At 41.4% G+C, this 7,830-nt stretch overlaps 1 protein-coding gene across 1 annotated transcript in view; it reads left to right on the top strand.

The window, feature by feature from the left end:
• The first annotated feature begins 1,056 nt into the window (after positions 1-1,056).
• The window catches only part of LOC120059332 (protein NDRG3-like), a 79,084-nt gene continuing 72,310 nt past the window's right edge, over positions 1,057-7,830 (top strand). The window contains exon 1 of the mRNA XM_039008312.1: positions 1,057-1,164. The gene's annotated coding sequence lies outside the window, so the exon portion shown is untranslated. The remainder of the gene's footprint in view (positions 1,165-7,830) is intronic.

Genomic DNA, 7,830 nt, shown 5'->3' with positions numbered 1-7,830 from the left:
TCCGTAGACAAACATTGGCAGTAGAATGGCCTTGCTGAAGAGCTCAGTGACTTTCAATGTGACACTGTCATAGGATGCCACCTTTCCAACAAGTGAGTATGTGAAATTTCTGCCCTGCTAGAGCTCTTTGGTTCAATTGTAGCCGCACACAAGCCTAAGATCACCATGTGCAATGCCAAGCATCAGCTGAAGTGGTGTAAAGCTCACCGCCATTGGACTCTGGACCAGTGAAAACGGTGTTCTCTGTAATGATGAATCACGTTTCACCATCTGGCTTTGGCGGATGCCAGGAGAACGCTACCTGCCCCAATGCATAGTGCCAACTGTAAAGTTTGGAGGAGGAATAATAGTCTGGGGCTGTTTTTCATGGTTCGGGCCCCTAACTTTCAGTGAAGGGAAATCTTAATGCTACAGCATACTATGACATTCTAGATGATTCTGTGCTTCCAACTTTGGCTACAGTTTGGCTAAGGCTTTTTCCTGGTTCAGCATGACAATGCCTCTGTGTACGAAGCGAGGTTTATACAGAAATGGTTTGTCGAGTGGAACAACTTGACTGGCCTGCACAGGGCCCTGACCTCAAACCCATCGAACACCTTTTGGGATGAATTGGAATGCCGACTGTGAGCCAGGTCTAATTGCCCAACATCACGAATGCTCTTGTGGCTGAATGGAAGCAAGTCCCCGCAGCAATGTTCCAACATGTAGTGGAAAGCCTTCCCAGAATAGTGGAGGCTGTTATAGCAGCAAAAGGGGATCAACTCCATATTAATGCCCATGATTTTGGAATGAGCTGTTTGACGAGCAGGTGTCTACATACTTTTGGTCATGTGTTTTATGCAAATGATCTTACAATGCCCAGAATCAGACTAGGGAAATTAACTAAGTCATAATACAGGTATTCAATTTAAAAACATATTGTACAGGACAGATTTAGACTGCTGAGAGAAGTCATAATATAGCTCCTACCACTCGTTCTGGTCATGCTCCAGGGGTGGTGAATGGAAAATCATGGGAGCTGCTGCCCCCCCTCCTTTCCGCATTGAAAAGGTCCGCCTTGAATGTATGTCAGTTCAGAGTAGTGTTTTCAGTTGGCACATTGGAATCGAGTGATTCAAGCCAGGCAGACCCTGCTATTTCCACGGTTGTATCAAAAGTCAACGGGTGAGTAACATGGCGCAAAAGGTCAATTATTGGATATAAAGAGCGTGTAGCCCCCTAAAAAGTGTTTCCTAATGTTACATTTGTGTGGCAGTAGCTATAACGTTAGCTAGCTGATTTTGTTAGCCAAAGGTTTGGTGAAGTGCGTTCTCAAGCCAGCTAGCTAGCAGCTACAGTATGTGTTAGCTAGCTGGTTGTTGCACTGGTTGTTGGTGGCTGGCTAACTATCTAGTTATGAAACCTAACGTTTTTGTCTATCTCATTAATTTACTGTAATTTTCACACATGGTGTGTTAGTTGTCTTGCTACTAACGTTCAGTCGTTACTTAACGGACTATAAATAGCTAGCTAACGGTAGACCAGCACAGCAGAGGTTGGTTGGAAGAGCATGTTTTTGGAGCTTTTCTAGCTAGCTATTGGACTTGAGATGCTAGCTAGGCGACAGTACAACCCTGACATTAGCCATTTCCCTATAACTAGGCATATCTTGGTTGTGTATTTATCTATAGGGTGATAGGTTAACACTTTTTCCTTTCATGACATTCAGAACACCGAGCAAGTCATATGGGGAGGTGGACTGTCACTGTCTGGTTAGTTAGAGCAAGCCCTTTGCAGAAGAACAATGATGCCCTTTAATAAGTAACGTTAACTGCCAAAATAAAGGAAATGCTTGAGTAAATGAGGGATACATAGTATATTGAAAGCAGATGCTTTCACACAGGTGTGGTTCCTGAGGTAATTAAGCAATCAAGATCCCATCATGCTTATGGTCATGTACATAACATTTTATGAAAATGTTTGCACTCACTACTGCAAGTTGCTCTGGATAAGTGTCTGCTAAATGATTTAAATGTATAAATATGCCCAGCTGCCAATTTTTGGGCTACCATGGCTAGAAGAGATCTTAGTGACTTTGAAAGAAGGGTCTCAAATGACCATAGTGGGTTTATAGTGTGTGTGTCATTAACAAATGATGGTTTTTCTCGTGGAAGAATGTTGTCGCATCTCTCCAATAGAGTTCCAAGACACTTGTAAAGTCTATGCCAAGGTGTATTGAAGCTGTTCTGGTGGCCCAATGCCCTATTAAGACACTATGTTTGTGTTTCCTTTATTTTGGTATTTACATGTAGCAATGGCATTTGATCCCCCAGTTAATGTGTCCCTTGGATTGTGTATTCGTGCTGCTAACCAAGAGAAATGGAGATCAAAAAACACAAACAAATGCCAGCAAAGTCAATGCGATTAGTGACAGCTGTTTAGAAGTCCAGATGGCCTCTGCTACATACCCTACAGTAACTCTACAAACAATTGCCCTTGATGAGGTGTACAGACACACAGGGACTGTTTCTTGTTTTGTTGTAGTTTTAAAATATACCCTTGTTTGCTTGGGTAATGCTATAGTCTTTGGAACTGTTAATGCTCGCTCGCGCATCTCGCACTGAATGTGGATATAGCGTTCATCTGCCAATCGCTCAGCGCGCTGTTTTAGGGACCACCAGCTGGAGACGTCTGACTGACACATTGTACATGTAGAATCACAAAACAATCGGCACTCAGTTCGCAATTTACGTTCAGAGGTGCTAAATGCTATCGGCCAGCAAACGCTATTGGTGTGTCTGGGCCCTTACTTACGCTCTACCCAGAACAGGTGGGAGTTATGTTGGCAATGGCAAGCGATGATGCCCCCTCCCTCCTCAGTGCTACAGAAACGAGCAAAACCTTCTACTGTACTTGCTCAGAATTTTCCAGGTTTCTGATTTTGTGTGTTAGTCGTTGAGGTTCTCTGGTGTAGGAAATCTGAGTGGGGATTTGGACTGGTTCCAAATCCCAGTCCAAATCTCTGCTGCTGCTACCACATATGTCCACTAATCCTTCAGTATGTGTAATGTTTGTTTATTTTATAAACCCGGCCTCTCTTTACTCTGCCCATCGTTTCACCGGCACCCTGGCCATGCAGAAGCTGTTGCATGGTCTCTTTCCATTCCATTGGCTGCCCTTCTTACCACCTCCATCCTTGATTCTATTTATGTTGCTGTCCTTGGGGAGGTCTTTGCCAAGCTCTGCTCTGAGCTGGTGGGGTGGGGGAAGAAGGCAGGACTACTGTATTTAAACAATAGTGAAAATGTTATCCTCTGGTCTAGATTACATAATGTTGTTCATGTGGTTTATTTTTTATATATTTTTTTCTGTTAACTGCTGGGGCTGGTTGATAGCTGTAATTTTAAGAATTATGATTAAAGGCTGATCTTATACCCTTCAGAAATGGACCCTACAGAGCACAGCACAGTGTGTTTTTACCTGGAATATGAGAGCTGACTTATTATTCCTTGAGAAGACTGGTCAAGGGAAAGACCTAGTCAGTTGGACAACTGAATGCCTTCAACTGAAATGTCTCTTCCACATTTTAATCTGGATCAGAGAGGTGCAGGTGGCTGCCTTAATCCACATCTTCGGTGCCTGGGGAACAGTGCCTTGCTCAGGGGCAGAACTACAGATTTTTTACTTGTCAGCTAGGGGATTCGATCCATCAACCTTCCGGTTATTGGCCCAACGCTCTAACCACTGGGATACCTTCCGGGGCAGTATTGAGTGAGTTTTGCAACAAAGTCCCGCCCCTGTGTCTACATCACATCTGTTTCAATATCCCTTCTGGTATAAACACGCAATCAATGTAGGTCGTGCTACTCCTTACTATTCTACTTGTAAGCTTCCTTTTTTTGTGATTTTAGTTTGAGATTTGCTACGAGCAATTATGTCTGTCCAATTTCAAGGAGCGTCTGTGCAAGCTGATGAGACAATCCGAGCTCCAATACCACCCTTTGATGCGGTTGTATTCAGACAAGCACGCAAAAGACAACCGCTGGACGGAGATATCACAATTTGAACACTGATACTGATATCAAAGAAACATGGAGAAAGATTTGGGACCAGTCTGTTCGCAATCTGAAAAGGGTGAAAGAGACGTGGAGTAGGGCTGCCGCCGGTGTGAGTCCTGCCAATTGTCCGACAACTGGATTGGCTTCGTGTATCTTTGAAACCTCGTCAGACACCCATATGCCAGATACGATATGTACTCTTGTCATGCAGCCGAGTACTTTTGTACTGTGTTTGTGATCTTAAGTTTAGAAGACCTAGTTAGTACATGTTGGCTCTTTTCTGTGTGGGAGAAATTGTGAGTGGGAAATATTTAGTGCCTGTGTTATCAACATGATTAGCAGGGCTAGTTCAAACATCTGAAAACAGACAATGGGGTGTGTGCATGTATTAATTAGTTATCAAAAGGTAACGTAAGGGTAATGGCGGACTGAAGGGATTTATGTAGAGCACCTCAAGATAAAACATAATATTCGAAATATCTGCTAAATTAGACTAAAATATTAGCACTACTTAATCTGGTGAGTGATAACCTTCAATCTGGACAATAACACAAAACAAATCCTAAAACTAGAGACATTTATCGACAAATATTACGAAAACAGGCAACAACCAAACATGACGGAGAGTAAGACAGGGGAACCGATTACAAAACGAAAACGTGACTCTTCTACAGACACTGATGATTTAATATTCTCACCACCGGGAATGGTAAAGGTCGAAACCGATCTGTTAAAATCAATAAATGACAAACTGGGTATACTTGAATTAGTAAGTAAGGATATAAAAGAGTTGAAGGCAAGCCTAGAGATGAGTGATGAAAAAGCTGCGACATTGGAGAAGCAAACACACGCGCTAAAAGGGACAGTCAATAAGATTGAAACCGAAATGAATGGAATTAAAAAGGAGAACACCGTTCTGAAAGAAACCTTACTGGACATACAAACTAGATCCATGAGAGAGAATTTGGTACTTACAGGTATCCAAGAAAAAGGAGAAGTTCCTGAATCTATAGTTAGAGAGTTCCTCCTTACAGCGCTTCAGATTCCACGCGAAGTTATCGACAAAATCCAACTTGAACGCGTTCACCGCTTCGGACAGAGAGGGCAGAGGTACGAACGCCCAATCGTTGCCAAATTTGCTTCATTTAAAGATAAAATAATGGTTAAAAGCCTGGGTAAAAGACTTGCTGGGACCAAAATTGGCATGAATGATCAGTTTCCGAAGGAAATTGCAGAACGGCGCAAAGTTCTGTATCCAATTTTCAAAGAAAATAGATTAAAAGCGAAACGAGTAGCTCTCGTCGTTGATAAACTATATATTGATAACCAGTTGTTCAGAGACACAAAGACTACTCCATGGTTATTTTAAAAATTACAAAGTTCTCATAGACGAGGGAAATAAACACAATTCAAGCCCGGTTACTGATTGTAACAATACAATAAAAAATATAGCTTTTCTATAAATCTTCACATATAACTAATTGAACACACAAGCACTAATTCAACATAGTGAAGATAAAAACTAAGTAAACAGAAGGCACAGTATGTGTGGATGGTATGGTTTGTGTTTATTTTTTATTTTATTTGTTATGTTTGGAAAGTTGAGTGAGTGAGTAATGAAATGGTTGCATATCCCAGAGCCAATGTATTGCTGTGAGCCGGGTATGAGAGGGCTTTCAATGTTGTTCAGATGATGGATATACTTTTATAATGAATTATACGTCTTATTTATTTATTGTCCTATCATGGAGAACTACATTTTTTATTTATTTTTTTATAAATTATATCTAATTATTTATTATCCTGTTTTAATGGTACGGTCCATGGCACTATACCCTAGACACCCACCTGAATGACCCAGATACTAAGGAGAAGTCCCTAACTGTTTTATGTGCCCGCTGTAAGCGGTCTGTATGCAGCTAAAATGAGGTCAGAGACCAAGAGCAGCACTGCCCCCTCAAGATTCTGAGCCTGCTTGGCAGGGTTGGTCCTGCAAAGCCAAAGCCCCATAAAGGGAGAGCATAATATACAAGGAAATTCTCAAAGCTGCTAATGAGAACCTTGACGACCTTGTACCTAGCCGGTGGGGATTCCGGTGGGGTGCCCCCACCCAGGCAGTGGCAGTGCTGGCAACACTAGCTGCAGTAACCCATGGGGAGGGGGTCACACTCGGACATTCAGAGAGGGGGTATATTATTGTGGCCCTGGCGGCACAAAATCAAAGTCGGACTGCATGGAGATGCGTGGGGACATGGTCATGACGGGTGGCCGTATTGTGGGTGTTTCAGGAATAAGGTGTACATTTGACCTCCATTATCTAGGATATGACAATGGTAAATAAATCTCTCAATTTTTGCTAATTTTTTGTGCGGTCTTGCAGGCCTTCTCATGCAGCTGCAACTGCAAGTGCATTTGTAAATCATGACCCATCTTGAGTTGGGCTCTGGGATGGTGCAATTGTTGAGAAAGTGAGCTTATGGTTGTGTGGGGGTAAGGGCTGAGTGTGTGTGGGTGTATGTGTGTATCCCACAACTGTTGCGAAGGAAGAAGTAAAAGATGTTAGGGACAATAGAGGATGATCCACAGATATATATAATACAAATCGAGGTGAGGGCAATGGAAATGCATATGGTAATTGATCTTCTTCAATTCGGTAAATGGCACTGTATGCTCTTTTCAAAGAATGGATCCCAGTCGGTTCAGGGCTATGGGATACAGGGGGTCGAGGGTGGTCTATCGGGCATTGGGATGACAAGCCATCTCGAGATGAGGCCTTTTAGCGGGTGGAATAGTAGGGACCAATTGGAGGTTTACTTAGTAGAAATGCAAATATCATGGTACAACTATATAGACACTCAATCATTATGTTACTTTTTAATAGTACGTTTACAAAAATATATTCTGATTAAAAGAATGAAAGGTGTGTCTCATTATGGTAAGTGGTGAAATAAGTATAGCCAGTTACAATTGTAATGGCTTAGCAGATAATAAGAAAAGACGATCAGTATTTACCTGGCTAAAAGAGAAGGATTATAATATCTATTGTTTACAGGAAACCCATTCAACAATTTTAGATGAAGTTTTGTGGAAAAAGAACTGGGGGGGCAAAATATATTTCTCCCATGGGCAAAGAAATTCAAAAGGGGTGATGGTTTTAATTAACAATAATTTTGATCCAAATGTGCAAATTGTCCAAACAGATCCTCAAGGTAGATGGATTATTTTAAATATGTTATTGGACAATAAACAAATATGGCTTGTTAACCTATACGGTCCGAATAATGATGATCCAAGCTTCTTTGAAAATATATATAAGAATTTATCAACTCTACAAGCAACACTAGACTCTATTATTATAGTGGGAGATTTTAATACGGTCTTAAATACCTCTATAGACCGGAAAGGAAATCACACTACAAACTATCACCCTCAGGCACTTAAGGAAATCATGTCATGGATATATTGGAATTAGTGGATATATGGAGACTTAAATACCCTGATTTAGTGAGATATACATGGCGGAGGCTGAATCAAGCTAGTCGTCTTGACTACTTTCTTATACCATTCTCTCTGGCACCAAAAGTTAAAAAAGTGTTGATAGGGGACAGAATGCGGTCGGATCATCACATAATTGGCATATATATTTCTCTTACAGAATTTCCACGTGGGCGAGGATATTGGAAATTTAATCAAAGTCTACTAGATGATAAATTGTTTAGAACTAGGACAGAAGATTTTATAACTGACTTTTTCAGACATAACATAGGTACAGCAGATCCCCTTATTGTATGGG

Source organism: Salvelinus namaycush, chromosome 14, assembly GCF_016432855.1.
Source record: "Salvelinus namaycush isolate Seneca chromosome 14, SaNama_1.0, whole genome shotgun sequence".
Lineage (NCBI taxonomy): Eukaryota > Metazoa > Chordata > Actinopteri > Salmoniformes > Salmonidae > Salvelinus > Salvelinus namaycush.
Note: the sequence above shows the minus strand (reverse complement) of the source record. Positions and strands in the feature narration are given on the sequence as shown.